Source organism: Leucoraja erinacea, chromosome 10 (assembly GCF_028641065.1).
Source record: "Leucoraja erinacea ecotype New England chromosome 10, Leri_hhj_1, whole genome shotgun sequence".
Lineage (NCBI taxonomy): Eukaryota > Metazoa > Chordata > Chondrichthyes > Rajiformes > Rajidae > Leucoraja > Leucoraja erinaceus.
The window spans coordinates 10,675,936-10,702,064 of NC_073386.1; positions in this window are offsets into that span (position 1 = coordinate 10,675,936).

The following is a 26,129-nucleotide window of genomic DNA, read 5'->3' on the forward strand; positions in this document are numbered from 1 at the left end:
ATTGCATGAGCACGAACAAATGTTAGTGTTCTAGGTACAATATCCATTATATCCATCTAGAGATATCCATATAGATCCATATACGAGTCAATAGTCAAGAGTGTTTTATTGTCAATTATACCAGACAAAACAAAGAAATCCATACTTGCAATAGCACAATAGAGTATGTTAACATAGAACTAAACAATATAATAAATGGAGAAAAAGTTCAGTATATATACATAAAAAAATACCAAACAAACAATAATATTTATAGGCAACGACGTATGCTGTTTGCACAGGCGAATATTCTCTTGCGTAAGTTTGGTGCGTATACAGATGTGGTGAAGATATCGCTGTTTATAGCATATTGCGCACCACTCGATACTGCGCACCTGTGGTTGAACTATGGAAAGACAAGTTTGCAGAGACTAAAGTCCTATAATGATGCCATGAGAACACTGCTAAGGAAACCTAGATGGTGTAGTGCTAGTGACATGTTTGTGGCTGCAGGAGTCAGTACTCAGAAGCTATCCTAAGAAATCATATGTATAAATTCATTTGCAGGATAAATGACTCTAAAAATGTAATTATTGTGGCCTTGTCAAACATAAGGTTTAGCACAACACACTACGAATCCCAGTTGCGGAGCCACTGGTATCGTTGTCTCGTTGTTGGACATTGATCATTCTTTTTTATTCTGGATTTTAATTCATGTATTGTGTGTTTTTTTAATATATAATTTATGATGCTCATAAGTGTTTTACTAAGATTTTATATGTATTTTATGCTATCTTTATATGCAATATATTAATATGTAATGTTGTCCCTTGTCTGGCCCTTGAGTCCGAAATAAAGTTTATTTAAAAAAAATTAAAATAGTGCAAAAAGAAAAAAAAACAATGCCCCCAAGTCTATGTAGTTCAGAGCTTATTTGGAGGTTGTACTGTTTAATAGCCTGCTAGCTGCAGGGAAGAAGCTGTTCCATCCAAAATGTATGGGTGACCGTATTAAATATTTTGCCATTGTAGGGTTGCACTGGAGTGTAAGAACCCAGATTCTTAAAACAGATATTCACCAATCAATTTTTTGTGGTTATACCAAACTTGTTTTTCATTTATTATATTGTGATTATTTACAATGAGAAAGATCGAACTCTAATTATAACATGACAATTGATCGGTGAATCTCTGGAACTCTCTTTCCACAGAGGGTAGTTGAGGCCAGTTCATTGGCTATATTTAAGAGGGAGTTAGATGTGGCCCTTGTGGCTAAGGGGATCAGGGGGTATGGAGAGAAGGCAGGTACGGGATACTGAGTTGGATGATCAGCCATGATCATATTGAATGGCGGTGCAGGCTCGAAGGGCCGAATGGCCTACTCCTGTACCTAATTTCTATGTTTCTATGTTTCTATGATCCTGGCATAGTATATGTGACATTCTGGAGTGTGTTTGTTGCCTTTGGTCACTGTCAGTAAATGGTAGTGACAAGGAGCTGTTGGTTCAAAGTCCACTTCACAGAGAGAACATGAGAGAGTGGAGGAAAGATTGGTGCTGACAAGAATATAGAAGACATTTACCAGGATGTTAAGTAAAGCACAAAGTGCTGGAGGAACTCAGGAAATCATGCAACATAAATGGGGAAGAATGGACAGGTGACGTTTTGGGTTGGGATCCTTCTTCAGACTGATAAAGGGTCCCGACCCAAACTGTCGCCTGTCCATTCCCTTCACTGTTGCTGCTTGACCCGCTGAGTTCCTCCAGGAATTTGGGTTTGGCTGAAGATTCCAGCATGGAATTCTTTTCCACACAGAAGGCTGTGGAGGCCAAGTCAGTGGATATTTTTAAGGCAGAGATAGATAGATTCTTGATTAGTACAGGTGTCAGAGGTTATGGAGAGACAGCAGGAGAATGGGGTCAGGAGGAAAGATAGATCAGCCATGGTTGAATGGCGGAGTAGACGATGGGCCGAATGGCCTAATTTTACTCCTATCACGTAGGACCTTACGAGCATTCCTTGTATCTTCGCCAGGATGTTGCCTGGACTAGAGGACTTCAGTTATGGAAAGTGATTGGGAAAGTTAGGCTTGGATTTCCTGGAGAAAAGGAGTGACCTAATAGATGTACTGTATATAGAATCATGGTAGGCATAGATAGTCAGAATCTTTTTTTTTCCAAAGTACTGGTATCAAAAATGAGATGACATAGTTTTAAGATCAGAGGAGGGTGTCTAAATGTGATTATGAGAAATAATGATATCTGGAACACATTGCGGGTGGTTAGGGTGGAATCAGATACAATCACTGTTTAAGTGACAATTAGATAGGCACTTGAAATGGCAAGGCTTGGAAGGATAAGGGGGGTGGGAGATTGCAACCTTCACTTCGTCCACCCTGTTTTGACGAATGCAATCAACCTGGTGTGCACAATCAAATAAGATCAAATAGAACAAGTTCTCCTACAACTTTAGGCTGTGCACATCATACGCAAGAAGAAGAAGGATAAGGATCCAGTTAGAGGCAAGTGGCATTAGGGCAGATGGACAAAAGGGCAGCATGGACATGGTGGGCCGAAGGGATAATTTTGTGCCATACATGTCTATGCCTCATGACGACGTGCCCATTTGAGATGCTACGTCTACTGATATAATGCACCTTTAACTGCCTCTTCATTTGAGGGACATTTATGGATGACTTTTAAGAAAGAGTAGATGCAGTTTGAGTAAACATACTTGTGTTTTACAGCAGCTCTCCCTGTGATCCTCACCCTCTCTCGCTCCAAATGGATGACGATTTCAACTCTAATTCCCTCCCAACAGCCAAATGTAGCCTCCTACCTATTAGTGCCCCTCTGATACTCAACTTTCATGGTTCCACCTGACATTTGAGCATCCTGCAAATGATTCCCTCACTCTCTACTCCCACCCCACCTATTTAACTTTGTTGCCTGAAACCCATTATCCTCCTCCACTTCCTGAGCAGAAGAAAGATGTTGAGTACATAAAACATGTCTGATCAGGTTCTGCTGTGTGTAACGCCTTTCACTTTTCTGGGCTCTAAAGAATTTCTAGGCCTTGCACTTCAGTCAAACAATGCATGTGACCATGTTGGAGAGAAAAGCAGGTCACAGCTGTGTAGCTTAAGTAGAGGTTGAACTGTAGCAGGGGTGCAATGTACATTTTAATTTAGTTTAGCAAATTAATTTTAATTCCCTCCCAATTAACCCTATTCCATTTGAGGGTTTTAAATCTGTGGGTGTTTAATTGGTCTTGCCTTGCTAAGTTTAGGACTGTGAAGTTAATTAAAGCTCCAGAGAAAGCAGGAACATTTCCAATAATGCAAATAAAGGCTGATGCACAGTTCATAATATTCTTCTCAACGTTTTGATATTTTCCAGCAAAAGCAAGCAGGAAGGCAACAAAAAAGGAATGGGAAGCTTCACATGTTGTCAGCTGCAGCAGAATAATATCCTCACAAATAATATTTACCTGAAAAGTTAACTTGTAAATGTTAGAGATGTCATGAATATACACCCAGATAATTTCAGTTTCAGTTCAGTTTATTGTCACATGCACCGAATGCACTGTGAAAAGCTTTTGTTGCGAGCTAACCAGTCAGCAGATAGACAATACATGATTACAATCGAGCCATTTATAGTGCATAGATACATGATAAGTGAATAACGTTTAGTGTAAGGTAAAGCCACCTTTACCAAAGTCTGATCAAGGATAGTCCGAAGGTCACCAAAGAGGTAGATAGTAGTTCAGGTAGATAGTTGTGGTAAGATGATTCAGTTGCCTGATAACAGCTGGGAAGAAACTGGCTCGAAGGGCCGAATGGCCTACTCCTGCACCTATTGTCTATTGACTATTGTCAAACAACTTTAAATTGTTAGTTATAAATTAATTTTGTCTTCATATCATTTAAAAAAAAAAGGCCTAAAAAATATTAGTTTAGAGATACAGCATGGAAACAGGCCCTTGGCCCACTGAGTCCATGCCAACCAGCGATCCCCGCACACTAACACCATCGTACACACAATAGGCAAAGCAAATCAAGAACTAGAGGACACGGGGAAGTGAGAGTTAAAAGATTTAAAAAGGACCTGAGGGACAATTCATTCATAAAGAGGATGGTGCATAAATGGAACGAGAAATAGTGGATGAGGCATGTACAATAACAAAATTTAAAAGATATTTGGATAGATACATAGATAAGAAAGGTTTAGAGGGATATTGATCAAATGCGAATAAATGGGACCAGCTTAGATGGGTATTTTGTTGGCAAGGACACTTTTGGGCTGAATGGTCTGTTTCCGTTCTGTATTTCTCTCTGACCATTATTTTAGATGTATTCTTAAGTGCTTTAAATGAAAGGGGACGTGGCTTCTATTTAGATAGTGGTGAACTGGTTGCAATGATGTTGTATTGGTGAGTGATTCAATTGAATGTACGATTAAGAACTTTAAGATTGTTGATAGGTTTTGTTTGAAAATGATAGATCCATGGTTTGATGACTAATTCAATAGAGGGCACCTCTTTGCAGTCTCATGGTTTATGTGATTGACTCTCCAGCAAGCCTTGAACTCGCAGAGTCAAGACTGCTACATAATGGAAAAGAGGACTCTAAAACAATGTAACAATACCTCTATGTTTAGGAAGGAGCTAAATAAACATAAGTCGAAGATAGACACAAAAGGGCCTGTCCCACTTTCACAACCTTTTTTACTCGTGGAAATTTTTCATTAGGCTAGAAAAAACGCTCCGACCTACTTGATGCCACGAGTACCTACGACTAGAATCACGACCTACCTACGATCTACCTACGACCCCATGACGACCATGCTGCAAGTATGATTCGAGGGCAAACTCAGCAGAGGTCGCGAAAGTGGGACCGGTCCTTAAATCAGCATCTGTAGTTTCTTCCTATAATGCTGCCTGACCTGTTGAATTACTCCAGCTTTTTGTATCTAGTTACAATACCTTTAAACCTTCTTGTCATTTAGAACAAACCTCTCCAGACATGGTGCACATTTTTCAAATATTTGAACATTAAAATTTCTTTCAAGGGTAATTCGACTGCACCAACATGCTTTGAATAAGGTTGGCTTTATCCTCCTATGCTGCCATGCACTGTATAAAGTTGATCATCTCTCCCATTTAACAGGTAAACACCAGAAATGGCTGTCACAGATAATTCAGATGGTATTCGAGCTGGGATTTTTTTTTTCCACTCTCTGAAAAATAATTTAAATGTAAATTATCTTTTCACTCCTGCGTAATCACTTTGTGTTCTGCCATATGATTTTGGGACCCATTTGTGTAAAAATAGAACACATCCCTTTAAAACCGCAGATTAAAAAAAAAAGATCAGACATTGCAGAAGGGCACCGTTTGTCGAGACAGTTGGTTCTATTTATTAATTATGACAAACTCTCATCCACCTGCTTCTTGCCATGCTGAGGAGTTGCCGTAAATTGAGGTGATCTACAAAGACAAAGAACTGAGTTAGATTTGCATCCTCATACATATGTAATATATTCAGCCTTTTACACGCAAGACTGTAATGACGTTTAATTCTGACATTGCACCTTTTCGAACAAGCATTTTCTTTTCACCCTATCAGGATGTGATTCACATAAAGATGTGATCATAACCGTGGACCTGATGAATCTCCTCGTTTTGAAATACCAAGGTGAAGCATCAAATGCTACGATGCACTTCTTTCAATTGCTCAAACGTACTTTTTTCCTGGATTGTATCTCAATGATGTATAGCGTCGCATTGTGTATTGATTAAAACCACGCATATATTTTCTCAGCAGCACTATTTACTTCTGCTTCCTTCCCATTAATCACAATTCTGTGTCTGTAGCAATCCATTGCCTTCAAAGATACACTCAATGTCCTTAATGTTTTTTATATGTTTAAAGATTCAAAATATTTTTTTTACGGCCTATTGTGAAACACGCCACATGCTACTGTTCCAGTCTTGAACGAGTAAATTAGATGAAATAAAAATGATCGTGCGATGTGCGGAGTCAACCTTTTGTAGATGAGTCCGAAATTCAGGGCTGAAAGTGTTGGTATGATAAGATGCAGTATCAACACCTGCGGTGGGTTTAAATCCCATTACACCAACATTGCCTGAGGTGTTTGAAAATTACACAATTTTGGAAAATTGCAAAACAAACCTTTTAAAACTTGAAAGCAAAAATACATTTTACCTCCCAAGACGTTTGATGGCACTGGGTCTGGAGAATAATTCGCTGGAGTGTAGAAGGATGAGAGGTAGTCCTTATTGAAATTTACCGATAGTGAAAGGCCTGGATAGAGTGGATGTGGAGAAGGTGTTTCCACTAGTGGGAGAGTCTTGGACTAGAGGTCATAGCCTCAGAATTAAAGGACGTTCTTTTGGGAAGGAGATGAGGAGGAATTTCTTTTTTCCGAGGTTGGTGCATTGTGGAATTCTTTGCCACAGAAGGATGAGGAGACAAAAGTGGATTTATTTAAGGCAGAGATAGATAGATTCTTGATTAGTACAGTTGTCAGAGGTTATGGGGAGAAGGCAAGAGATTGGGGTTAGGAGGCAGAGATAGATCAGCCAGGATTGAATGGCGGAGTAGACTTGATGCCCTTATTCTGCCGATCCGATCTTATTCTGCCTCAAGTTTCCCGATCACTCTAATGTAAATAGATACAGTATAAACTCTAGAGAGCCTCAGAATTAAAGACTTCCCTAGAAAGATGAGGTTTCTTTAGTCATGGTGGTGAATTTGGGCGTCACGGTTTAAGAGTAAACTAGATACTGTAGAAAAGGTTACCCAAAAAAGCTGGAGAAACTCAGCGGGTGCAGCAGCATCTATGGAGTGAAGGAAATAGGCAACGTTTCAGGCCGAAACCCTTCTTCAGACCGAAACCCTTCTTCATTTATCTGAAGAAGGGTTTCGGCCTGAAACGTTGCCTATTTCCTTCGCTCCATAGATGCTGCTGCACCCGCTGAGTTTCTCCAGCTTTTTTGTGTAACCTTGTGGAATTCATTGATTAGTACAGATGTCAGGGGTTATAGGGAGAAGGTAAGAGAACGGGGTTGAGAGGGAAAGATAGATCGGTCATGATTGAATGGCGGAGTAGACTTGATGGTCCAAATGGCCTAATTCTGCTCCGATCACTTATGAATTATGAAGATAGTGTTCTAGGATGAAGCAGAGGCCAAAAATCAGACATAGTCTGCATAGTGAAGCTCCCCTTGTCCAACAAACCAACATCAATCTCAAGGGAGTGCCTTCAACTGTAATGCACTGGCATTTTACCAAAGCCCACACCATCTTCTTATGTCTGTTCTCAGTGAACTTTGCAATTTTGCGATAGATTTATACCAGGGGTTCATGGACTAAGGGTCCATGGATGTAGAATCTGGATTAAGGCTGTTGAAACTTGTAGCAAAATACAACCAGTGACATAGAAAACTTTCATCCTTTGAAGCCATGATATCAGTGCTGAATTAGGAGATCATTTCCGGATAATGGTCAATACTAGTCAAGATTCAAGAGTATTTTATTGTCAAGTGCCCCAAAATGGAACAATGAAATCCTTGCAGGGAAAAGGGATATAGTATTAATGATTAAAGACTTTAATCAAGGAGTTTGGGGAGCAAGCAGCAACAGAATACTGAGGCGGCTGATCAGCCATGAATATATAGAATGGTCTTGAAGGGCTGAATGGCCTATTCCTGCTCCTAATTTTTTTAATGCTCCTGATTAGCCTTTACGAATTTCATTGTCCCATCTGGGCCACATGACAATAAACTCTCTTGAACTCTTGAACTTGAAGAAGATAGTGAGCCTCCACCGCGGACTGCAGAAGCCCAACTAATTTGTTTAAAATGGTGCCGCCCAATTAATTTATACCTCTTTTTGATTTCCAAAATCTTCAAACCAGGATGGTAAATAATAGTTTGATCATCTGAATCATAACAGTTTAGGGCAGGGTCACCAAGTGCCAAGGTAAAACATAAGGAAAATATGTTAATAAAATACAAAAAGTACAGTGAAACCACTGAATGGAATAGTTTGATATTATTTAGTTGCTTGTAGTCTCTGGGACCATTGTATGATTTAGCTGCTGCATGTTCTCCTAAAACAATCGTGACTAGACATTGAGGGCAATTCATTAGTCGCAAAGCTCTTTTAACCATGCCCATCATAATCTGATTAGGTACTTACTACCTCAGTAATGCCTCAACATTTCAGACTTTGCTGACACTGGGGACCTTGCTTAGTTACATGCAGGAAGTATTATTAAGCCAAACCTAGCTAGGTTAGGTGCGAGGACAGCAGGGTTGGTAGGTATGTGTAATGGCAATTTCAAATGTTTCCCTTGTCATTGCTACACTGGCAGGGAGGTGTGAATCGAACATACGCAGTCCGATAACAAAAAACTGAACTTCCAATCGTTATTTCCAGTTTATTGATTGTTCATTGAAGTTGTTTTAAATACAAAGAAGTGTCTTATACAAATTGTTGCTTTCCGTTCTTACTGTCTGAACTGGTAAAAACTGCGTCTTCTCTTTACGTGCCAGCTCTCGTCTCATCTGACCACACCCTGTTGTATCGCATAGTTAAATGTAAATCACGACCATCTACGTATCAAAATCCCAACCCCCAAGCGTTCAAAATTATACAACTAGAAATATCGAGACACAATACTATAATATACTAACAGTAACTAACTTAAGCTTACATGGCTCCTACAGTGTGTGTTAGGTTTTAAATGGGCCATTGGAATCATCACTTCTTAGCCAATGAAAGAAAATAGGTTGTTCTGTATATTTAGGTGCTAAGCACATCAGCCTGGACACTGAGCAGGAATGAACAGCAGATGCTGGCCCAAACCGAAGATAGACACAAAACGCTGGAGTAACTCAGCGGGACTCAGAGAGAAGGAATGGGTGACGTTCTTGTTCCAAGACACTCTCCTGGACATCTGAACCTCCGATGGTCCAGCTGATTGGAGATGTGAAGATAATCCTTCACTTCCAAAGCAAAATCTTTTCTAATATCTAGAGATGCAGGTATATTACCTCAAGTGCCACAACACCATTTAAAGTGGCGGGAGCCCTCCTGGTGTCCAGGCCTATATTTATTTCTTAACCAAAGTTGCTCTAATGTTGATATATGTGTATTCAATCTATTTGCAAAATGGTTGCTGGATTTTCTACTGGACAGCAATAGTCATGGTTCAAAAATACTTTGACGGTCTTAAAGAGTTCTGGAACATTCCAGGTACAATGTGAAGGAATGTTCTTTCTGCCCTACGTCTTATTCTTGCGTGTGGCGTGCACAAGTTGTAGGTCAACTTGTTCTATTTGATCTTCTGTTTGTGCACGTCGGGTTAATTGCATTAGTCGAAACAGAGTGGACCACGTGAAGTTTGCAATTTCCCACCCCTCTGCCCTACTAAATAACATGTTTCTTCCAAGCCAGGAAATGAATAATCTCATCTTTTCTAATGAGGGTGAAAATGCATATTATACGAAAACTTTTTTTTGTTCCTGCTGATTTTCTCAAAATGTCACTTGCTAAAGTGAATCCCAAGTGTTCAAACTTGGGGTTTACTGACCTTGAGTATTGCACTTGCTGGTCAATTGAATGTTAAAATGTCCTTGTTCACTTTGTAACTCGTGTCACGGGAGTGTTGACTTGAATCACATTTAAAGCTGCAGCCAGAGTAATGACCATTTCATGATTATTTTGTTGAGCTATTGATGTCTGTGGCACAATAAATAATCTCTCCTTTCATTTTTTTTCGTGGACAATAAAAATATATTCAGCCATTTCTGAAATCTGCAGAGACAATGGCTCTGTAATTACAGTGCCATAGCCAGAATCCTGGCCAGTACCTTTCCAGCAAGGCTTGCTTTCAGATGTTCCCATTTGTAATGCTGTTCATTAAAAGCTACATGCCGTAGTCACTCCGGAGTCTTTAAACGCTTTCAGGGAGCTATAAAGCTGTAGGACGCGGGTAATGATAAAGTCAGATGTGACCTGTATAATAATGGGTGATACTAACCTTCATTTATCATGAAGTATGTGCTTAATAAGGACATGTGTGGTCAGAGCTGTGTAGCTCGTTGGGATATTTATGACATTGTCTCTTGGCTTGATTGTGTTTTTACGAAATAAATTGTTGTGATGACTTCTGAAAGCAAGTGACAAGTGAGAAATCGTGAGGCGTTATGTCATATTTTTAAGGGGTCCTCTTAAAACATGGCAGATTCAATAGTTTTAATGCAAGAAATAAAATCTTCCTCTTTACCACCTCATTTTGAATTACACTATAGTTTTGTAATCCTGACATGAGAAGCTGTCAGCTGTGAGACACTGTGGAGGTAGAGTTCGTGCCTTACAGTGCCAGAGACCCAGGTTCGATCCTGACCACTGATGCTGTCTGTACGGAGTTTGTACAATCTCCCTGTGACCTCCATGGGTTTTCTCCGGGTGCTCTGGTTTCCTTCCACACTCCAAAGATGTACAGGTTTGTAGGTTAATTGGCTTGGTATAATTCTAAATTGTCCCTAGTGTGTAGGATAGTGTTAATTTGCAGTGATCGCCGGTCGATGCAGTGGGCCCCGTTGTATCATTAAACTAAACAAAACTAAACTAAACTGTATTAAAGAAAACAAACGACAGCAACATGCCCGACGGCGGCATGTATATTTCAGTCACTACATTGTAGGATTATTTTCAATGGGCCGAATGGTCTTTAGGCATAAACTTACTTTAATAAATGTTGCATATTTAAGATGAGGGTTTTTTTTGGCTTTTCTGAAAATATAGTCCTGTGAATTTCCTGTCTACAACATCAACACAGCAATTCTGTGTAAGTGGTATACTGTATGTTGACAGGAAACTTTCAAGCAAAATGATAATTACTGTTTAAAATAAAACACCTCACACCTTCACGCTGTTAACACGCACATATCTGTTGATTTATTTCATCCCAGAATGTGAAGCCTTTAATATAGAGGATATGTAATATTTAATGAGTGTAGGCTGCACTGCTAGCCTGCTAGCACAGTGCGCAGGTGCATGGTGCAGTGTTGGACAGATGTTCATTCTTCCATATAAACCATACAACATTTTTAAAGGATTGGACAGGTTAGCTGCAGGAAAAAATGTTCCTGATGTTTGGGAAGTCCAGAACCTGGGGTCACAGTTTCAGAATAAGGGGTAGGCCATTTAAGACTGAGATGAGGAAAACCTTTTTCACCCAGAGAGTTGTGAATCTGTGGAATTCTCTGCCACAGAAGCCAGTGGAGGCCAATTCACTGGATGTTTTCAAGAGGGTTAGTTTTAGCTCTTGGGGCAAAAGGAATCAAGGGATATGGGGAAAAAAAGCAGGAACGGGGTACTGATTTTGGATGATCAGCCATGATCATATTGAATGGCAGTGCTGCCTGCACCTATATTCTATGTTCCCACTTAACTCCACCTTCATGCTTTCCAGGACAGAACTTGATCAAGGATTCAGATTCAGATTCAGATTCAATTTTAATTGTCATTGTCAGTGTACAGTACAGAGACAACGAAATGCATTTAGCATCTCCCTTGAAGAGCGACATAGCAAACGATTTGAATAAAAAAAATAATAAGTGTCCGGGGGGGGGTGGTGATTGGCAGTCACCGAGGTACGTTGTTGAGTAGAGTGACAGCCGCCGGAAAGAAGCTGTTCCTCGACCTGCTGGTTCGGCAACGGAGAGACCTGTAGCGCCTCCCGGATGGTAGGAGGGTAAACAGTCCATGGTTGGGGTGAGAGCAGTCCTTGGCGATGCTGAGCACCCTCCGCAGACAGCGCTTGCTTTGGACAGACTCAATGGAAGGGAGCGTGGAACTGGTGATGCGTTGGGCAATTTTCACCACCCTCTGCAATGCCTTCCGGTCGGAGACAGAGCAGTTGCCATACCATACTGTGATGCAGTTGGTAAGGATGCTCTCGATGGTGCAGCGGTAGAAGTTCACCAGGATCTGAGGAGACAGATGGACCTTCTTCAGTCTCCTCAGGAAGAAGAGACACTGATGAGCCTTCTTGATCAGAGTAGAGGTATTGTGGGTCCAAGAGAGGTCATCGGAGATGTTGACTCCCAGGAACCTGAAGCTAGAAACACGTTCCACCTCCGTCCCGTTAATGTGGATGGGGGTGTGCGTGCCGCCTCTGGACTTCCTGAAGTCTACAATGAGCTCCTTGGTCTTCTTGGAGTTAAGGGCCAGGTTGTTGTCAGCGCACCATGCTGCTAAGTGCTGGACCTCCTCCCTGTAGGCCAGCTCATCGTTGTTGCTGATGAGGCCAATCACCGTTGTATCATCTGCATACTTGATGATGGTGTTAGTACCATGTACAGGTGTGCAGTCATAGGTGAAGAGGGAGTAGAGGAGGGGGCTCAGCACACTGCCCTGAGGAACGCCGGTGTTCAGGGTGAGGGTTGAAGAGGTGTGCTTGTCTAACCTCACAGACTGGGGTCTGTTGGTTAGAAAGTCCAGTATCCAGTTGCAGAGGGAGGGGTCGATGCCCAGGTTACCGAGTTTGGTGATCAGTTTTGATGGAATAATGGTGTTGAATGCTGAGCTGTAATCGATGAACAGCATTCTTACATAGGTGTCTCTGTTGTCGAGGTGGGGAGAGGGCGGAGTGAAGTGCCGTTGAGATGGCATCCTCCGTACTCCTGTTCTTGCGGTAGGCAAACTGATAGGGATCCAGTGTGGGGGGTAGGCAGCTTTTGAGGGTGGCCAGGACCAGCCTCTCGAAGCACTTGGTGATGATGGGGGTAAGTGCAACTGGGCGGAAGTCGTTGAGGCTTGCCGCAGTTGAGTGTTTTGGCACTGGCACGAAGGAGGTGGCTTTAAGGCAAGTGGGGACAACTGCTTGGGCAAGTGACAGGTTGAAGATGTCAGCCCAGACGTCTGTCAGCTGCGCAGCACAGGCTCTGAGCACGCGCCCGGGGATGCTGTCAGGGCCAGCATTTGGGAAGTCACAAGATATATTCCTTGGGATCCTGTTGGATACTGGTCACCACTTCTCACCCCTCCCCTGTCCCCTTCCACCTAGATCCCTCCCTCTGGCTTTACATTTCATTCCTTCTCTCTCCTTATCTTACACACTTTTGTCTCCTTTTCATCTGATCTCTATCCACCTATCGCATAATCAAACCCTCCTCATATGTATCCACCTATCACTTGCCAGGCTTTGTTCCATCCCCAATTCTTTCCCAGCTTTCTCCCCTCCCTACTGCAATCAGCCTGAAGAAGGAACCCGACCCAAAATGTCACCTCTCTATTTCCTCCGCAGATGCTGCCTGACACACTTAGTTCTTCAAGCACCTTGCCACAACTTGACCCATCGGAAAATCGGACCTGGTGGTTCGATAGTTATCGATCATGGAAACACGCCCTTTGGCCCACTGAGTCCACTTCACGTATCCAATTTCCATTTACACTAATCCTACAATAATCCTAATATCAAATCCCTCCCCTCCTCCACCCACTCCTCAGGATAAACCAGTCACTTACACCCTGGGAACAATTTAACCTACTAATCTGCACATCTTTGGGATGTGGGAGGAAACCGGGACATCCGGAGGAAACCCACGCTATCAAAGGCAGAGCATGGAAACTCCACACAGACAGTATCTGAGATCAGGTTTAAATCTGAGTGTCGGTCGCTGTGAGGCAGCAGCTCCACTATCTGTGCCACTGAGCTTCCCATGGCGATCAAGATGCTCCATCTGCACTGGTCCCACCTGCCCGTGTTTGGCTTGTATCCTTCTAAACCTTTCCTATCTAGTTAAAGCTTATAAATTCATGTTGAGCGTGTCCCAATGTAGTGCTCTTTTGGTGACTGTAGTCAACTGCTTCCAATTTAATGGAACTCATGCCTCAACATATCTTCAGTAGGTTGTCTACCAACAGCTATAATCTGTCTTAACAGACGTAGACATAGAACAACTCAGGAACAGGCCATTCGGCCCATGATGTCCATGCCGAACACGATGCCAAGGTAAACTAATCTCCTCCCCATATCCCTCTTTTCCTTATCTAAAAGCTTCTTAAATTCCCCTATGGTATCTGTCTCCACTGCTACCCCTGGCAGCTTGTTTCAGGCACCTATTAATCACTGTGTAAAAAAAGTTGATGCGCATGTTTCCTTTAAACATTGCGCCTGTGCTCTCTAGTCTTTGACATTTCCACAATTGGGGAAAAGATGATAACTGAGCAATCTTCTCTTGGTTCCATGGGGAAAAAAGTATCTACTCCTTACAAAGCTGGTATCAGCCTGCCAGGCAGATACAGACAGCTGGCGACTTATTCAATGTCCTGATATATTTCCTTTGTTTTTCAGATTTTTGGTAAGATTACTTGAATCACCTGTTCCTTTTGGTGATTCAAGTAATCTTAAAATACTACAGGATTAACAAATTGGCCTGATTCTAATGAGCAATTAAAGTTGGTCCAATATTGAGGGTTGGGATTGAATACATTGGCTTCTGATTACCTTGCAGTCTAAGTCCTGTGTCTTTTTTTTAAACTCAGGATAATGTACGATATCCAGCAGAGAAACAGGGTATTTGGCCTATAGTTTAAGTTCAACAGAAACCTCCATCATTTAAAACTAGAAGCTCTATAGGACTTTGGTTAGGCCACATTAGGAGTATTGCATGCAATTCATGTCACCCCTTTACAGGAATGAGGTGGGAGGTTTAGAGAGGGTGCAGAGGAGCTTCACCAGAATGCTGTCTCCCAATTTTGCTAGCCCTTGCTGTCTCCTCCCCTTCCTTAACCCTCGAGCTGTCTCCTCCCATCCCCCTGCCCTCGGGCTCCTCCTCCTCCCTTTTTCCTTCCTTCTCCCCCCCAACCCCCATCAGTCTGAAGAAGGGTTTCAGCCCGAAATGTCGCCTATTTCCTTCGCTCCATAGATGCTGCTGCACCCGCTGAGTTTCTCCAGCAATTTTGTGTACCTTCACCAGAATGCTGACTGGATTAGAGAGGGTCAGCTGCAAAGAGAGATCGGATTAACTTGTTTTCTGTTTTCTCTGGAATATTGGAGGTTGAGGAGAGACATGATAGAAGTATGTAAAACCATGAGAGGTGTATAAAATTAAGACAGTCAGAGCCTTTTTCCCAGGGTGGAGTGTCCAACATGAGAGGGCTTAGGTATATGGTGAGAGGGGAAATGTTTCATGGCGTTGAGCGGGGCACGTTTTTTTACACAGAGAGCGGTGGGGGCGAGAGATGTTTGAGTCATAGTCATAGAGTGAAACAGTGTTGAAACAGGCCCTTAGGACCAACAAGCCCACACCGGCCAACAATGTCCCAGCTACACTAGTCCCACTTGCCTGCGCTTGGTCCATATCCCTCCAAACCTGTCCTATCCATGTACCTGTTTAACTGTTTCTTAAACGATGGGATAGTTCCAGCCTCAACTACCTCCTCTGGCAGCTTGTTCCATACACCCACCATCCTTCGTGTGAAAAAGTTACCCCTCGGATTCCTATTAAATCTTTTCTCCTTCACTTTGTACTTGTGTCCTCTGGTCTTCAATTCCCCTACTCTGGGCAAAAGACTGTGCATCTTCCCGATCTATTTCTCTCATGATTTTGTACACCTCTATAAGAGCTCTCCTCATCCTCCTATGCTCCATTGAACAGAGCCCCAGCCTACTCAACCTCTCCCTGTAGCTCACACCCTCTAGTCCTGGCAACATCCTCGTGAATCTTTCAAGCTTGACAATATCTTTCCTATAACATGGTGCCCAGATCTGAACACAATATTCTAAATGCAGTCTCACCAACGTCTTATACAACTGCAAATGACCTCCCAACTTCTATACTCAATACTCTAACTGATGAAGGCCAAAGTGCCAAAAGCCTCTTTGACCACCTTATCTACCTGTGACTTGACCTTCAATGAACCATGCACCTGTACTCCTAGATCCCTCTGCTCTACAACACCTCCCAGGGGCCTACCATTCACTGGACAGGTCCTGCCCTTGTTCGAAGTCCCAAAATACAACACCTCACACTTCTCTGTATTAAATTCCATCAACCATTCTTTCACCCACCTGGCCAATCGATCCAGATCCTGCTGCAATCATTCACAACCATCTTCACTATCTGCAAAAGCACTAACTTTTGTATCATCAGTTTGAAGCAGATATGATAGTGGCATTTAAGAGGCTTTTAGATAGACACATGGAAGTGCAGGGAATAGAGGGATATGGATCACATGCAGATCAGTTCAGTTAGGTGTCATGTCCGGCACCAACATTGTGGGCCGAACATTGTGGGCTTGAACTGTACTGTTCTTGCACTGTACTGTTCTATGTTCTATGAATCCCCATGGGGGAAAAAATATCTACTCCTTACAAAGCTGGTATCAGCCTGCCAGGCAGATGCAAACAGCTGGAGACTTATTCAATGTCCTGATAAATGTCCTTTGTTTTTCAGATTTTTGGTGATTATCACCTCAGTGAATCCAAAGCTATTGCTGACTATACAAAGACTATACTATCTTCCGGCAGCGGTAGAGTTGCTGCCTTAGGAAGCTTGTCTGTACGGAGTTTGTACGTTCTCCCTGTGACCTGCGTGTGTTTCCCCTGGGACCTCCGGTTTCCTCCCACACTCCAAAGACGTACGGGTTTGTAGGTTAATTAGCTTTGGTAAAAATTGTAAGTTGTCTCTAGTGTGTATAGGATAGCATTAGTGTGTGGGGATTACTGATCGGCACGGACTCAGTGGGCCGAAGGGCCTGTTTCAGCGCTGTGCCTCTAAACTAAAACTAAACTAAACAAGTGAAACAAAAGCTAACGCATTGGTGAGAATACAATACTTCTTGTGCAATCGTTCCAGTAAAGTGGAGAAAATGTTTTATCAATGTATAAAGAATACTTCTCAAGAAAAACAATTTGAAGATTAATATTCTCATCAAAGGCAAAGCGTCTGCCTGTGCTTTGAATCAGCAGAGAAGGTAAGGATGCTCATGAAAGCTATAATTTTCAGTTTATAATGATGGGTGTTTCATGGAAAAGGACAATCTGATCTGAGCCAGGCCTATAGTTTTAAGATGATTTAGGAACATTGACAGCTGTCTCTAAAATCTTTCTCAACTCCTGCCTGCTATACATAGGTATGTTCCCTGATGATTTGTTGCTTAATGGTGTCACATTCCTCCAAATGAAGCACTGGGAACATTGCACTGAATATTGCCATGAGCTAAGCACTCAGAACATTGCGTTGAATAATAGAGTGAGATTGAATTTTGGACTCAGTGGTCATGGGTTCAAATCCCACCGGAGGAAGCAGAGATTGAATTGAATAAATCAGGTACTTAGTGGGCAAGTAAAAACTAGAACTCGCCGTTAAAACGTCAAAGTGGGCTTTTATGGTAACAGGATTACCATAAAAGACCACTGTCTTCTGGAATGGTAACTTGTCTGGTCTACAGGTAACTCCAATCTCATGCCATTTTGGTTGACTCATTGTCTGTGAAATAGCCAAACAAGCCATCCGACTGCATAAATAATTGCTATTCACGATGCACCGACACAAACTCCACAGGGAAATCATTGCTCGACCATAAAGTGATTCTGTCAATGTTCCCTGTGTCATATGAGTGACTGCATTCAGTGACTAATCCCTGTTTCCACCACGGGTATAAAATACAACCCAGGGGTGCGGTGGAATATGTTCCCCTTGTCTGAGTGTATACAGCCACCAACAAGGCTAAAAATGTCAAATTCTGCAGTTATACAGGGTCCTAGTGAGACCACACATGGAGTATTGTGTGCAGTTTTGATCCCGTAATTTGAGGAAGGACATTCTTGCTATTGAGGGAGTGCAGCGTAGGTTTACAAGGTTAATTCCCGGGATGGCGGGACTGTCATATGCTGAGAGAATGGAGCGACTGGGCTTGTACGCTCTGGAGTTTAGAAGGGTGAGAGGGGATCTTATTGAAACATATAAGATTGTTAAGGGTTTGGACATGCTAGAGGGAGGAAACATGTTCCCGATGTTGGGGGGGTCCAGAACCAGGGGCCACAGTTTAAGAATAAAGGGTTTAGAACGGAGATGATGAAACACTTTTTCTCACAGAGAGTTGTGAGTCTGTGGAATTCTCTGCCTCGGAGGGTGGTGGAGGCCGGTTCTCTGGATACTTTTAAGAGAGAGCTAGATAGGGCTCTTACAGATAGTGGAGTCAGTGGATATGGGGAGAAGGCAGGAACGGGGTACTGTTTGGGGATGATCAGCCTTGATCACATTGAGTGGTGGTGCTGGCTCCAAGGGCCGAATGGCCTACTCCTGCACCTATTGTCTATCGTCTACTGTCTAAAAAGCAAGCAAAAAGGCTGAAAGCACTCAGCAGATCTCCGAAAAGTGAAACAGCTAATGTTTCAGGTTTCAGGTTATTGTGGCATAGTGTTTTAGATTTTCCAAAACAGCAGCCACCAGCTTTCTCCATTTGTAGCTGTGATTATATTGCGGTTTTAGAGAATGACAGTTCAGTTTAGATTAGAGATACAGTGCACAAACAGGCCCTTCGGCCCACCGAGTCCGTGCCGACCAACGATCCCCTTACACTAACACTATCCTACACACACTAGGGACAATTTACAATTATACCAAGCCAATTAACCTACAAACCTGTACACCTTTGGAGTGTTGTATGAAACTGGAGATCCCGAAGAAAACCCACACAGGTCACGGGGAAAACGTACAAACTCCATACAGACAGTACCCGTAGTCAGGATCGTACTGATGCGCAACCATGCCGCCCCTTAAAGGGATTAATATGATATCAGCTGAAGATAGTGTTCTTTCTGGATTCCTACTTTTGCCCCACGTTACAGGCTCAGTGCCATGTTATTTTATTTATATGTAACCCACATTTAACAGCAAATCATAAACTTTTCAATTGGAACATATCCAGTAACCCTGCCAGACAAGGATAAAATCAGAAAATGCGCTAAAACGTGTTTAGTTAGGGTTCAAGGCTGTGACTATTGTACCTCCCCCAGTCCCTTGTGAAGCCTTGTGAAAACTCTCCAGATGACCACAAAAATAATTAAAGAGCTTAAGTTCACTGAATGTTAAACTGCGACACTTTCTAAAACATTTGACACTTTATTCACAAGAAATAATGATTTGAAATGTTCACAAATTGTTTGTGTTTGACACACTTGAGCCATTGCTCAAACATATGATGACATTTTACTATTAATATGACCAATAGCCACATTTTTATATTCCATCTGAACTGTAATTAAAATTGTGTGATGTATCGAGTATATAAACACTGTATAGCATGCCAGATTAAATATCCCAAGTAAATTATTTTGGCTATTTAGAGTTGGATTTAATTTACTGGCACAGTCAGAATGGGGAATTTTACAGAGTGCCTCTGGGATGAGTGAAGTTTGGGATGGAGTGGGACATGTTTTAACCCGAAAGTGCAGAAAAACTGTTAATTATTTGTTAACCAATATGCTGTATTGCCATATCATTGCCCCAGGCCCCCGAATCAATTATCGTAACTGAGTGAAACAATGACCCAGATGTGTTGAGTGAGGCATGGCTGTTTAACAGCATTTTCCAAGGCTGTTGTTGCCAACCAGTTGAAACAATAACATGGGAAGTAATGCCTCGTGTTAGAGGCACCTGGTTGTGATTTGGTGACAGGCTAGGTTGAAGGGCCTGTTCCACTGTATGAGCTAATTCAAAAGTTTCTCGAGTTTCCCCTGATTCGAACTCGGAGAATTAAGGGAATAACCGCTCGTAGTTACTCAGGTCTCTCGAGGACATTTTTCAACATGTTGAAAAATATTCATGAGCTTACCGCGGTTCCCGAGTACCTGCCGTTAGCGTTACGAGCCGTTAAGAGACGTCCTGAGCTCCGACATACATTCTACATGTTTACCACGAGTTCGATTTTTTTTTTTAAACTCGGGAGAGATCTTGAATTACCTCGTACAGTGGGACAGGCCCTTTAGAATTAGGATTAGGATCAGATTTAAAATCAGGTTTAGGTTTAGCATTAGGATTAGGATTAGGATCATTACTGTCTTATGAACTGCGGGAAATTACTGAAGTGCCACACAGATTCATGCTGGCGGAATGCGTTGATACAATCTTTATCAATGATTTGGATAGAAAGTTATAGTTGCTAAACTTATTAACTGGATGAAAAGTAAATTGTGAAATAGTAAAAGGTCTGTAAAGGATTTTTTTTGGGGTTTATTTTTGGTTCGCCTCCGACTGCCGGCCTGCGGCCTACACCAACCTGAAGCCGCGGTCTCCGGTGGGGAGGCACCGATTCAGGACTTAGCTGGACCTTTTACCTTGTCTGCACATCTGGACGCCCGCAGCGACGGCTGCGGAGGGCTGAGATCCCGACCACGGGGGAAAATGGAGGAGGACTGGCCAAATTTTGTGTCTTCCACCACAGTGATGAATGCTGTGGTGGATGTTTGTGTTAAATTTTTTGTGTGTTTTTGTGTGTTCTTTATCATTGTACCACTGTTGGCAAATTCATTTCACTTGCACTTTATGTGCAATGTGACAAATAAAAACTGATTGATTGTATTGTATTGATACCTGTAGCGAGATGCACTGAGATACGTCATCGGGTGGCGCCAAGATGGCAGCCTTAGTGTTTATGTTAACATTTTTAGTGTGTCTAAAATGTATGTTTTAATGTTTCTCGGTATGTTTTTATGGGGGGGGGGGAATAGGGGGAATCCGTTTTCAGTCACTTACTATGACAGAGATGTGATCTTTCTCTGTGTCACGTCTCCGTCTCCTCCCCGCGGCCTGACAACTGGATTGGTGCGGCCTTTCCTGGAGACCGGCCTGGAGCTTCAAGCCGCAAACACGGCCCGGACTAACCATCATGGAGCTGCGATCCTTTGCCGAGGACCGCTTTGGAAGTGCTTCGACCGCGGGGCTTGTGGACTTTAACACTAAGAAAAGGCCGACTCGGGAGCTCCATGCCGCGGAATGTTTCCGTTCCGTCCCGACCCCGGAATTTCCATCATCTCAACGAGAGGGCTTGAACAGCGGACCATCGGCAGAGGCACTGCGGAGGGTTCAAGGCCCTGACCACCATGGGTGAACAAAGGTGGAAGATGTCTGAACTTTATTGCCTTCCATCACAATGAGGAATGTTGATTCCACTGTGGTGGGTGTTTATGTTAACATTATTGATTGGTAACTGATTGCTACTGCAGGACTTGGAAAGAGATGGAGCACACTCAATTTGGCATGAGATTCTAAGTCAAAGTCTTGATGATGCAGATAAACTGTCACTGCATTAAACCGAAGATAGATACATAAAGCTGGAGTAACTCAGCGGGACAGACAGTATCGCTGGAGAGAGGGAATGGGTGACGTTTCAGGTCGAGACCCTTCTGCAGACACTGAATTCCATATCGGGTTAGTTTGGACCGTGGTAGAACTTAGACATACAGACAGCTTACCTTTACCTCCTCCCTTGTTGCTATATGTGTACGTGCAAACTCCACATAGACAGGCAGCGCCTGAGAATCCAACCCTGGCGACTATTTGCATGCTAACCACAAAAGCAGATCTACAATCACATATTACAGTAGCTCCACGCTTATAAATCCCTCTGTACATTGCGAATGGATCTATTGTAATCACATATTGTCTGTCCACTGTTAGCACGCAACAAAGCTGGTTCACTGTACCTCGGTACATGTGACAATAAACTAAACTGAAACTAACCAAATTTAATAAAAAACAGATAAAGCTGGAGACATTAGAGAGAGAAACAAAATCAATATTTCAGATTCCAATGAGATGCCATCGATCCGAGACACTAACTTTCTCCCTGCTATTTTCAGGCTGCGCTGCTTTTATCTTTGATTCCAGCATCTGCAATATTTGTTTCTTTGTGCCTCTAAAAACCTAGTGACCGCGGGGAATCGTCTCTCAGGTGAGTTAACGGGAGCTTCTTCCAAATTCCAACCACTATCCGCCGTCGCCGGATTAAAGAACGCGCTGCTTTTTTTGTATGGTCTGCAGCATGGATAGAATTTTAATTGCCTGAGTTTCTGAGACTAGTTCAGGCTTTCCTTCTGAAGTCAAGTCCTCTGTGAATTAAGGATGGTTATTTGAATGTTATCAAAGTGTGATAAAGTGTCAGGTGATGCTGTCAACAGTAATCCTCGGTGAGGCTGAGAGATCATTAGGTACACAATGCTAGCCCTTCCTCACACAATTCATGCAAAACAAGCTGCTGATTCTGGTGGATTAATTTGCTCTGATTTGACTGCCCACACACACCACTTTTTTTTGTGTGGAAGGCTGCTCTGCGTGGAAACCATGTGATTTTGTAACTAATCGCCTTCCAGTGACATGATGTGCCATCACTTTCAGTTCTGGCAATTGTAAATGGTCCAGAACTTTGCAGATGATGTGGCTTAAACCTAAGATCAATCATTAAGCTTTAAAGCTGCAGATAAATCTCAGTGTAAGAACAAAATGCAACGCCAATTTGTTGCTGTTTATTCTAAAATTTGGCAACACTAAATTTAAATGTTAGCATATTCCGTTAAGCCATGGAGTTTATTAATGAGATACTAGGAATAACAAATGTGGGTTTACAGTTTTGATATCAAGTGGAACAGGGTGTTGCTTTGTCAGGCCCAATGGTCTGTGCTTGTACAAAACTAAAATTATCCACAACCTCCTTTGTGGATTATTAAAGGTTTACATCACAGAAGTAGGTCATTTCTCTCTAAGTTCCACACATACGTTTCCACCCATTCTCCATTTTCTCACTAGTCAGTGGTCTTTCCTTCTGGTTTTACCTTCCTTAAATAATTAAGAAGTTTGCCTTGTCCACCTCAGCTACGCTAAGTAGCAGCAAATTTCACATTCCAAACACACTTCAATATTGTAGATACAATGAACTGCAGATGCTACTTTGCAAAAGAAAAGGACACCAATTGCTGAAATAACTCAACGAGTCAGGCAGCATCTCTGGTGAACATGGATAGATGACGTCTATTCATCTATCCACATTTATTAATTCTTTATTAGAGTCATACAGTGTGGAAACAGGCTCTTCAACCAACCAACATGCCCACATTGACCAACATGTCCCTTCTCAGCTGCCTGCGTTTGGACCATATACCTCTAAACCTGTCCTACCCACATACCCATCCACATGTTTCTTAAAATTTGCAATACTACCTGCCTCAACTACCTCCTCCGGCAGCTCGTTCCATACACCCACCACCCTCTGTATGAAAAAGTTACCATGATTGAATGGTGGAGTAGACTTGATGGGCTGAATGGCTTAATTCTGCTCCTATCTCTTATGAACTAAGTATTTCCCTCCTCACCTTGAAACTATGTCCACTGGTTCTCGATTCCCCTACTCTGTGCATTGAATAATCTTTTTTTTGTAAGTCAGGACTTAGAAAAGAAAATAGGTGCAGGAGTAGGCCATTCGGCCCTTCGAGCCTGCACCGCCATTCAATATGATCATGGCTGATCATCCAACTCAGTATCCAGTACCTGTAGAAACATAGAAAATAGGTGCAGGAGTAGGACTTACAGTTCAAGAAATTGTAGGTGCCAATATTTTTGTGTGCTTGTGTCAAAATGTATTTATTATATACTGTTTGCTTCTTGTTCAACACATTTGACCATGAAGAAAAAAATAGTTAAAAGAAGCGCAACTGTGTACTTCGTAATCAGATCTTTGCTTGTGCTGCTGAGACTGAGAAAAATCTCCAAGACAGAACATGCTTCACAGCTCTCAGTCTAGGGATTGTTCACACTTCCAGTGAATTCTAGGCAGCTTTCACCAAAACACTGTCAGAACATCGACAGGACGTGTCGCATCAGAGTAAGAAAAACCCAACTACTGAGATTCCGCTGTAAGGCGATCACTAATTACAAACCCAGAATACAACATTAAACTGTTAAATGAAGCAAATAGATGTCACGTTATGGAACACCGTGAAACAAATATGTGTCGCAACACGCAACATTCCTTTCCTTCAGAAAGGCATGGATTTATTAAGTGCAAATAATGTCTGACTAACTTAATTGAATTCTTCGATGAAGGTAACAGTGAACATTGATCAAAGTAATGCAGGATATTCACTCTTCTGTTATTGGCCCACTTGCCTGAGGTAACAAGTCTCCTTATCTTTCACATCAGTTTTTATTATTACATTTAATACCTCTATTCAGTCGTCTCTTAACCTTTCCTGCTCAGTTTTTTCCAGTCTCGCCATGTTCTTAAGTCTTTCAACCCTTGAGTTAATGTTTGCATTCATTCCAAAGTGCTCATATCCAGTCTAAAGTTTGGAGTTTTAAACTGTACACTATAACTTATTTGAAGCCTAACTAAAAAGTTCAGTGTTATGTCTTTATTTTGTATTTAATACACATATGTATATAGCAGTCTATCAGTTACTTCCTTGAATAACCTCCTTTGCCAGGCTCACAGATTTGCAAATGTATACCATCCATGTCCATCTGTACTTGCACCTCTCTCAAGATGGAGTTTGGTTTATACTGCCTCTCCATTTTTTCCTTCCAAAGTGCATAATTTCCTAGTGCTGGAGTATCTCAGTGGGTCAGGCATAATCACTGGATAATATAGATCAATGAAGATTTGGGTCGAGACTCAGCTTGAGAAGGGTCCCGACTCGAAATATCACCTACTTATGTTCTCCAGAGATGTTGCCTAATCGCTTGTGTTGTCCCAGCACCTTGTGCCTTTTCTCTTGTAAACCAGAATTTGCAGTTCCTTGTTACTGCATCATTTTCTATTTGAGTTTAGTTTATTGTCACGTGTACCGAGGAACAGTGAAAAGCTTTTACACGGTCTACTTATCTCCGTTAAGTTACATTTACCATTTAGCTGCCCATATGTCCTTTTGTATTCCACTTCTCTCTTCTTTCATACGTTATCTTATCTAGCTTTGACCATGGATGGGAAGGGAATGGAGGGTTATGGTCTGAGCGCAGGTATATGGGACTAGGGGAGATTATGTGTTCGGCATGGACTAGAAGGGTCGAGATGGCCTGTTTCCGTGCTGTAATTGTTATATGGTTATTATATGGTTATGCACAAACTTCAAAACGGTACTCATTATATCAAAATTCAAGCCATTAACGCAGGGCAAGAAGGACACTGAGGATAATGCAATGTGAAAATTAATGTCTCATCAGAAAAACGATCTGTTGACCACAATTCTTGGTTACATATCCCCTCTGCATCTATGTTTACAATTTGCCACTTTCTTTAATCTCATGTGCCGCTATTTTCCAAATCCTTTTTAATTAATACTTCATCAAATTCCTTTAGAAATCCCACATATACAACAACAACTGTGTTCCCTTCATCAACACTCTGTCACTTCATCGGGAAATGCAGGCAGATCACCCATTCGTGATTTAGCCTTAATTAATCTATGCTGGCTGTTACGTTTTAATTGCGACTCCTCCAAAGGAGAATTCATTTTGTCCTTGAGGGATGATGTCTGACATTTTCCCACCACTGACATTAAAATGATTAGCCTGTAGTTAACGGGTTCATCCCCTTTCCTTTATTGAATAGAGGTGTAGTCCTGCAGAACTGTGCTATTCCCACTCCTGCATCAGTCAAATCGGAAGTCAAGCAAACCTTCAGTGAGGCAAAACTATTTAGTTTAGTTTAGAGATACAGCATGGAAACGGGCCTTTCGGCCCACCGAGGCCGCTTCGACCAGCGATCCCAACCCATTAACACTATCCTACATACGCCAGGGACAATTTACACTGACACCAAACCAATTAACCTACATAGAAAATAGAAAATAGGTGCAGGAGTAGGCCATTCGGCCCTTCGAGCCTGTACGTCTTTGGAGTGTGGGAGGAAACCGAAGATCTCGGAGAAAACCCACCCGGTCACGGGGAGAACGTACAAACTCCGTACAGGCAGCACCCGCAGTCGGAGTCGAACCCAGGTTTCTGGTGCTGAAAGCGTTGTAAGGCAGCAACACCGCTGTGCAAACATGCCGCTCTATTTAGCATTTTCCTTTTTGGTATTTTTGTCCTAATCAATACTTGCGACCCAATATT